This window comes from Carex rostrata, chromosome 5, assembly GCF_964058835.1.
Source record: "Carex rostrata chromosome 5, lpCarRost1.2, whole genome shotgun sequence".
Classification (NCBI taxonomy): domain Eukaryota; kingdom Viridiplantae; phylum Streptophyta; class Magnoliopsida; order Poales; family Cyperaceae; genus Carex; species Carex rostrata.
Genome location: NC_135922.1, coordinates 14,833,952 through 14,844,090, shown reverse-complemented (window position 1 = coordinate 14,844,090; position 10,139 = coordinate 14,833,952).

The following is a 10,139-nucleotide window of genomic DNA, read 5'->3' as shown; positions in this document are numbered from 1 at the left end:
AATTTTTTTTTAAAAATGCCCTGACCGCCTGGGCCCAGGGCGGCCCAAAATTCCCCATGGGGCGCCAGCCCCTGGGGCGGCCCAGAGCACAAGTGAGGCGCCACGCCCTGGGGCGCCTCATGTGTGTGTGTTTTTTTTTTTTTTTTTTTTTTTTTTTAGAGAAATCTTAGTATTTTGATTTGAATAATTTTGTGAAAAAAGTTTAGGGCCCAGCATATTTCTACTTTTTTTTTTTTTTTACCCAGTCATCCATTGATGTCGTTCTTCACTGAAACAAGTTTTCACCACAAGGGATCTGAGTTCCACCATATTCCCAAACTTCACACATCGTGCCTGCTCTAAAGCAACAGATCAAGCAATCAGAGTTTCTCTTATTTTCTCGTTGTGAAAGCTGGACGCTTGTTAGGGTTTGGCTTAAACGAAATTTCAAATGAAATAAAGAAGGACATAATCCCCTCCCAAAATATTTAAAACAGTTCATCAGATGGATAAAAAATATTTTGGACAAATGGCTTCGGACATAATCCCCTCCCAAAATATAGTATATTTAAACATGGACATAGAATTGGTAACATTATTGAGTTGACCTTTACCGTGGCTTTAGTATTTTATTGTCTTGGATTTATCTTATATATATCTTCAAGAAGGTACATTTTCTTTAAGCGACGAGGGATCTCTCAACAAGTATAATAGAAGCGAAATTAGTGTTAAATTGTTGACACTAAGTATGAATCGTATTACAGAGCTTACAAGAAAGCTAAGTGACAAAGAATCCAATATGTAAGAAGTCACTTGGATCATTCTGATCATTCTGATCATTTAGGGGTATCAATGGGTACGATACGGGTAGGATGGAACCATTTTCAGATCCATACACACTAATAATTGACTTTACCATACCCTACCCATATCCGTTAAGAATTTGTCTTACCCTACCCTACTCAAACCCGTTAAAATTAACGGATAACGAATGGTAGTGGGCAAATAACGAATAATACAAATATAATAATTTTATTAATTTTTCAAATAAACCATTAAAACTTATAATGTCATACATATGCAATCACAATTACTAATATAAAATTAAAATATAAATATAAATATGCAATTAATTCTAAGTAATAGTTTTTTATTAAGCAAAAAAAAATCAAAATCACAAATATCTATTCTAACAAATTCAATTCCTTAACTAAATAATAAAACATTCAAATAAAAAAATAAAATGTTTAGCATAATATTCTTCTTATGATATAATTTATTTTATATAATTACCCATTACCCAACGGGTACGAAATAACCTTTATCCGTACCCATACCCGTTCATCTAACGAAAAAAAAGTCCTTACCCATACCCATATCCAATAAGTTAATGAAAAAAAAAAATCTTATCCATACCCGTTTTATCAAATACGATACGGGTAGGATAAACGGGTAAATGGGTGTCATTAACACCCCTATGATCATTACTCTTTTGATCTTTTTGAGAAGTTCAAATATAGAAACAAACAAAAAGGAAAACATTACAGCAAGAAAAAGTAAATAAATTATTTGTATTTGTTTATTCCTCCCTCATTGGTGTCAACTCTCCATCATTTTGTTACTGGCTATTGACATATATATACTGTCATCAATGTTAATGTTGACTCCGTTATAAGCAAGAGGAGCATACATCCATAGATCGTCTGAACTCAGAAGCTGCATTAACCAAAAGTTCAAAAAAAATTAATACAAAAAAGGTAAGTACCAAAACTAACATATATTTATATAAGAGATATATAGTCTTTTTGAACAAAGCTAGCATGTGTTGTGCTCACCAAGAGATTTGGTGATGAGTACAACATTGAAAATCTATTGGATTGGATTCAAACAATTCAAAACCAATCTACTTCACAAGTGAATCATGTACATACAAAATTTTAAAATTTTCGATTTCATTTTATACAAAGTAAAAATATTATGGAAAATAAATGCATAAAAGAACTTATAAAATAACTTGTACGAAGTTAACCTTTTTACCAGTTGACTAAATTTGTTCTAACTTAATTTGAAATATTTAAAATTTTGCATTTACATGCATTACTTGTGAGGTTGATCGGATTCAACGGTTTGGATTTATCACTTGATCAAGTCAATTTAATAGGTTTTTGGAGTTATGCTCACCAAACTCTCTTAATGAACAAAACACACACGAACTTTGCTCAGCTTTTTATTGTTATATATTTTTGTATTATTTTCTGTTTGACACTAATTATATATCGGATACCTTTAATTTGCATTTGTAAGAAATTCACATATAGAATTGCCTCTTCCAACATTGTGCTGATGTCAACCTGTCAATCAAATTCAATCCATTAAAAGCAGTTTCTTCAAAAAGGAAGAGTAAAAAAGCATAAATAATTTAATCAAACTTACCTTTGTTCCATTCGGTACAAGATTTTGTAGAATTCTCAGACGCTGATTGATCTTCGCTCTCCGCTTCTGCTTAATGAGGGAACACCAATTAGGAATGGCCAATAAACACTATACGGTTATTATAACAGTACTAGGATTTGATAATTAAGTTATTATATAATGATCATAACATACCCTTGCATATAGGCTTTGGGAGGCTGTTGGGCATCCCCTGTTGGCCTTTGATTTGTTATTTGAATTATTTTTTGAATTACAATTTGCATTTGATTCCCCGTTCAATTCATCCTCAAAGCTGCATGAACTTGACTCTACATTGCTACTCTCTTCTTTGCTAGTTTTAGCCCTTCTCGGTGCCTGGAATTTTGAAACACTAAATCAAAATTAACCTGATTCATATTGTTGAGTATATGCATCAATCCATGGTTGAAACAGTATTGAATGTAAGAAAGACACAAACCCGAACAGACGGCCTTGATTTCTTGGCACCTTGGTGAGCTTAAGAACACCCTAGTTTTACTCTATATCTATCTCTCTCTCTCTCTCTCTCTCTATATATATATATATATATACACACACACATACATACATACATACATATATATGTAGAGTAAGACTACCGTACATTGCAATGCATAGGTATTTTGTACATTGCACTATAAATCACTAGATTCAAAGTCCAAATAACCGATTCAAACCGTTCATCTTGTTCTCCATATTAATGTGTTTGGAGACCAAATTTTACATTTTTTGGTAATTTTTTACTATTTTTTTTATTTATTGAAAGATTGTTGTTTTCAGACAAATCTGAATCATAAAAAAATAGCGATTTTCAATAAATTTGCAAAAAAAAGTAAAAAATTTCCACAAAATATAAAATATGGTCTTCAAACACATATTAATATGTAGAAACAAGATGAACGATTTGGATCGGTTATTTGAACTTTGAATCTAGTGATTTATAGTTTAATGTACAAAAATGACTATGCATTGCAATGTACGGTAACCTTACTCTATATATGTATATATATATGTATATGTAGATATACATGTATGTGTGTGTGTATATGTATATGTATATATGTGTGTATATATATGCATATGTTTGTGTGTGTGTGTATATATTATTAAATTAGTTTTCTTAGTTTCTACATACTGATAAAACAATCGAATATAAACTCCTTCAATTTGAATAAAATTTTATTTTATTTTTATTGTCGAACGTACTCAAATGTGTCACTGTTGTACTTAGTAACATCATTTATTAGGTTAGTACATCATGTACTAACATATCGTGTAGCCGACAGTACAGTACAGGAATTATGAAATTGATTGAATAAAAATTCTTAGCAACTTATTTGAACCAAGTGAACTAGTTTATGCGACGGAAGCATTTTTTTTCAAAACTATAATTTAATTTTTTATAAAATTAATTATATTAATGATAAATTTATTTGATGACGGCGACGACAACCGATCAAACATTTAAATGTATAAAAAAATACTATTACACTTCTCTTTCTATATAATTTAGATAGACTACACATTAAATTTGATGTTATTTAAAAACTTGCTGATCAACCAACAAATAATTAATTAGAAAAGTCGGTGGCGGTTTATGCGACAAAAGCAGATTTTTTTCAAAATTATAATTTAAGTAGTATGATTTGTTGACATTTCTATATAAGAAGAGAAGGGGTTTCAAATCTTTCGATCTGCGTTAAGATTCGTGCATCTCATTTAACAGTTTATAATTTTAATTGTATGCATAAATCTCAACATTATGAATTGAAAGGCTTAGGCCGAACATCAGACTTAATTTGATCCAATGTCTCACTTTCGATGGTCATAACAAACTCCCTGCTTCCATATATATCATAATAGCTTTGGTGACAATGTAATACTTGCCATCGCTTAATTCTTCTGAATGCCGATTTCTTAACGAGAATTAAAGTCACCTCCTTTATTCGAAATCTTAATCCGTTCCAGATTTTAAGAAACCTCGGTCTATCTCTGGATTAGCCTCCTTAGTCTCAGCCTCTTTAACATGAATTAAATTTTTACAGTCCAATCAGAGACGAATCCAAGTTGATTGAATGGGGTCAAGTGACCCCCATTTATTTTCAATTTTTTTTATAATTATATTTGATTTTCTTTATAATTTAGAATAAAATGCTACAGTACTGTAAAATTTACCCCCATATACTGTATGTAAATTTGATATGATTGACCCCATTCACGTTTGACCTCCATAACTTGAAAGTCTGACTCCGCCCCTGAGTCCAACAACTCAGATCGATGTGTCATTGTTGTAATTATTAACATCATTGGTAGGTTAGTACATGATGTACTGATCACATATCATGTAAACTTGAGTACAGGAATTAAGAAATTGACTTCCATATATATATATATATGCTGTATGTAAATTTGATATGATTGATCTCATTCACGTTTGACCCACATAACTTGAAAATCTAGCTCCGCCCCTGAGTCCAACAACTCAAATCGATGTGTCATTGTTGTAATTAGTGACATCATTAGTAGGTTAGTATGATGTACTGATCACATATATATTATGTAGACCTGAGTACAGGAATCATGAAATTGATTAAACAAAAATTCTTAGCAACTTATTTGAACAAGGTGAACTAGTTTATGCGACAAAAGCCATTTTTGTCAAAACTATGATTTAATTTGATATAAATTAATTATATTAATGACAAATTTATTTGACGACGGCGACAACCGACCAAACATTTAAATATTAAAAAAAAATACTATGACACTTCTCTTTCTAGCTATATAGTTTATAAGATAGACTACATATTAAATTTGATGCTATTTAAAAACTTGCTGATCAACCATCAAATAATTAATTAGAAAAAAAAAAATCTACTGATGAGACATTGAAAGCTTCAGCTACAGCCCCTTGGAGTGCTGACAGCTTAGTATACGTACCCTTCAAATTTTGAATTTTTTTTAATTATTATTTGAGGTCTGATTAGGATTACTTCATATATATATAGAGTTAGGCTGGGGTGCTATGGATAGCATAGTGGCCTCCCGTGCTACGGCTCAATATTCGAGTTTTCAAAATCCAAACGGTCGATCCGAACCGTTCATCTTATTCTCCATATTAATATCTGCTTGGAGACCAAATTTTACATTTTTCTGAATTTTTTTACTATTTATTAAGTATTTTACAAAATTGTTGATCCAACGGTGGCTGCACAAAACAGTAAAACCATTGGATTAGCGATTTTCAAAGTGGCTTAATAAATAGTAAAAAAATTCAGAAAATTATAAAATTTGGTCTCCAAGCAGATATTAATATGGAAAATAAGATGAACGGTTCGGATCAACCGTTTGGATTTTGAAAACTTGAATATTGAGCCGTAGCACGGGAGGCCACTATGCTATCCATAGCACCCCAGCCTAACTCTATATATATATATATATATATGTATATATGAAAATAAGTCCCCAAACCAACTTATAATTCTACATGTATATTTCTCAACTTACAAACCACTACTACAAAAATGGTCATTGTACACTGCACATTGTACACGGATTTGATAATTTTACCTAAAAACCGTGGAGAAATTGTAATTTTTTGGAAGCCCAAAATATCTGTGGGATCTCTACACGGATGTTTATTAAAGAATCAGTGTAGAAAGCCTTGAGAGAGCTACACGGACGTTTATTAGGAACTGTACACGGATTATTATTTAAATAACAGTGTAGAAAGCTTTAAGAGAGCTACACGGATATTTATTAAAGAACCATGTAGAAAGGTAAGAATTGTACACGGATGTTTGTTTAAATAGTAGTGTAGAAAACTTGAGAGAGCAACACGGACGTTTAATAAAGAGCCGTGTAGAAAGGTGAAAATTATACACGGTTTTTTGTTTAAATAACAGTATAGAAAGCCTTGAGAGAGCTACACGGATTTTTAAGTAAAAAATCTGTGTAGAAAGGTTATTATAGGGTTTTGGTTATATAAAAGACCTCCTTCTAGCAGCGCCGTTTTGATCAATTAATACTCTCTCTCTCTCTCTCCTTCCAGAAGTGTCATTCTGATTTCTGTGCACAAAGAGCCAGGATCTGAGATCTTTGAAGTTAATTTGTATTTCTCCTCTCTATCTTGCTAAGCTTAGTCATGTATATATATATATTTCTCTTTTCTGTTACTAGCTTATTATTGCTTATTTAGGTCAATTATTAATTAATGCATGCATACTTGATTTGTTAAGATAATGTAAATAATTAGTGTAATGTGGACCATTTTTTGAAAGTGAGAAGTAAAGAAAATGCCTAAGGTCTCCATCATCAGATCTGAGAAAAACCGTTGAAGATCAGTACTAACGCTTCCGTCTAAAGATGTCTGCACTTCAGAACTGTAAAATTTAAATTACTTTGCTATTTTATTTTGAATTTACAGATTCTGGATTGCTTGTGTTTTTTTAATTGCAAAACACGTCATGAATTATTAAGACTATCATTTGGTATCAGAGCCATCGTAAATTAATATAAGATGCAATAATTTTTTTTTTACGAAATTGATTTTCAATGGTTCGTATAAAAGCTAGACAGATTCAACTAATTTTATATATAAATATTTTCTTATAATTTTGGATGAAAATTTTAAAGGAGAATTTTTATTCCCTATTATGTATGCACATATATGTTGATCAATGGATTCTTATTGGAGATGCAATATGTTGGAGACCTTTAACCAAGAGGCATCATGTCATGGATCACATGGGTGCTCCTTTTTTGATATGTTGGATCTAATACGCCTTAGTTTGTATGAAATTTCGGTCCAAACTAGATCATAACCAAGAGTTTTGGCAATTTGAGCCCAACTTAACGAATTTTGGGCCAAAGCTTGATCATGTGATTACTAAGTGGTAAGGATATAACTTTTATACAAACATTGTATTAGATCCTGAGGAGTATATGTTATGTTTTATCACATGAGATTGCATGTACAAAAGGCTTTGTATATATATATGTTGCATGAATTGTAATCTTCTACCTTTTCTTGTTACTAACTAGTACCAAATTATAATTGTAGTATGGACCAAAGCAAAAGTGTTACATCAAGGAGCAAATTGACGATGTCAGATGTATGTGGACAAGGCAGTTTCAATTTAAATTTTGTAATGCTCAATATGGATTTGTATAATTTTGTATAATTTAGTGTACACAAATTATTTATACTGTTGTATAGTTTTGGAATTATGAGTTTAAAAGACCTCTGTTTAATGTTTCTCTATTTTGGAATTCTAATTTTAAATGGCTAACAAAATTGGAAGCTAGCCACAAAAAAAAATGGGAAAAAAGGAACAATTCTACATGGACATTTAACTAAAGTCCGTGTAGAAAGGTATTTAAACATTAAAAAAATTTGAAAAAAAAAATAATTCTACACGGACATTTAACTAAAGTTCGTGTAGAAAGGTATTTAAACATATAAAAAAAAATAAGAGAGCTACACGGACATTTAGCTAAATATCCGTGTAGACAGAGTAATTGTACACGGACATTTAGCTAAATGTCCGTGTAGAAAGGTATTTAAACATATAAAAAAAAATAAGAGAGCTACACGGACATTTAGCTAAATATCCGTGTAGAAAGAGTAATTGTACACGGACATTTAGCTAAATGTCCGTGTAGAAAGGTATTTAAACATATAAAAAAAATAAGAGAGCTACACGGACATTTAGCTAAATATCCGTGTAGAAAGAGTAATCGTACATGGACATTTAGCTAAATGTCCACGTAGAAAGAGTAATCATACACGGTTGTTTATGTAAATATCCGTGTAGCTCGGTTATTTTGAGAGCGACGCTGGCAAGCGTTTGTACACGGTTGTTTATGTAATAATCCGTGTAGCTCTCGATAATCGCACACGGGTAAATATCCGTGTGTAAATATTCAGGGATTTCTAAACCCTCACATTCCACACGGTAGGAAATCCGTGTAGCTCTCCTATTTATGTCCGTGTACAATCACTTATTCTGTAGTAGTGAACTCATCTTGATAGTAAATTATAAAAATGCGCAGGATGAAATACGACATAAGTACAACACAGGTTCTTGAACGTGTCGTGTGACGTGTCCAAGTACTATGCCGGTAGACGTGCATGTTAGAGAGAATGAACTATGGAGCATGGCATGTGACACGCGAAAACATACACGGACACATGTACTTAAACACAAAGAACACCGGCATATCCGGGAATTTTCACTCTTATTCTATTTTTTCTCAACATTTTTTGTCTTTGAGGAGAGATGAGGAGACCAACTTTTTTTCTTCCGAATTTAAAGAAAAATAAATAAATAAAAATACTCCAAGACATGTGCATGTAGATAAACCATACAAGAACGGAATCAGACTTTCAAACTATGAAATTCAGACATAAATGTAGTTAATCATATATAATTTTCTTACCGCGAATGGAAATTAACTTTACACTACCCGTAACAATTTACCTTGAAATATATATATATAATAAGACATAAGTATAAAAGTTTGAGAAAAAATGAGAGTACAATTAATCTTCATTTCTTTCAAGTGGTTTCGTTACTGCATGCAACCACAACATATACGTACTCTATTCTTATAAGTATCGTACTCAATTTTCATACTTTTAACACGGTACGACACAACATATATAAACCCGCGATATACGTAAACCGTGTCATGTTAGAATTCAGATCAAATGAGGTACCTCATTACAATGTCTATAAATTAGATCCGAACTATTTAAATTAAATTTGCACAAATCTTAAAGAAAAACCCTATTAGTACTCACTCTACACACTACACCGGTTACAAGTATAGTTACAAAATTCGCGAATTATATCCGAATAATTCATTTTTTGGGTGATGCTGAACCGAACACCGAATTATTCAGTTGATCAAACTTTGACCGAATTAAACCCGAATAATTCACGAATTTTATGAATTTTTTCCGACTTTTTACCATAACTTTTTTTTATCTTATTATTTTTACTCTCTTACAGGACTGAGATTTCTGATCTGAATAATTCCGAATCATTTCCAAATTATACCATAATATTCCCGAATCACGAATTTTTAACCTCACCGAACCAAACTCGAATAATTCATTTGTAACTACGGTCACAGGTGCCCTGAATTAGTGAAGAAGGGTCGCTGCTCAGTAGTCAGTGCTCACAATAAGGTCCGAGTCCGAATGATACAAAAGGAAAAAGAAGAAAAAGAAAAGGGATGCACTATGGAATGTTGTATTCAATATAGGCCCAATAGGTTCATAGTACTAGGTTTAGGAGCATGTATAAATCATTGATTGATTCATCATGAATAACAAGAAAAGTAAATAATTCCCTTCTCAGTGAGCTAATTAAGGCCTAAAGATATGGTGGAACTTTAAAACTAAGATAAGAAACTGGATAAATAAATATTGTATAATTTTAATAGTACAATTTTTTTTTAAAATAAAAAAAATTAAATGACAAAAATACTTTTCAATTTATGGAGATGCTTAGCATTCCTTTTCCTCTATACGCTTTCATTCCCGCTCAAGACAAAAGTTTTTATATTTCGTAATATATATTGGATAAAAAATTTATGATATTTTGTTCGGAATAATATGAATAACTATACGAGATGTAGTTCTCATATTAGTATAGAAATTAAACTTGCATTTAAGATAGAGTAAGGCTATGGTCCGATTT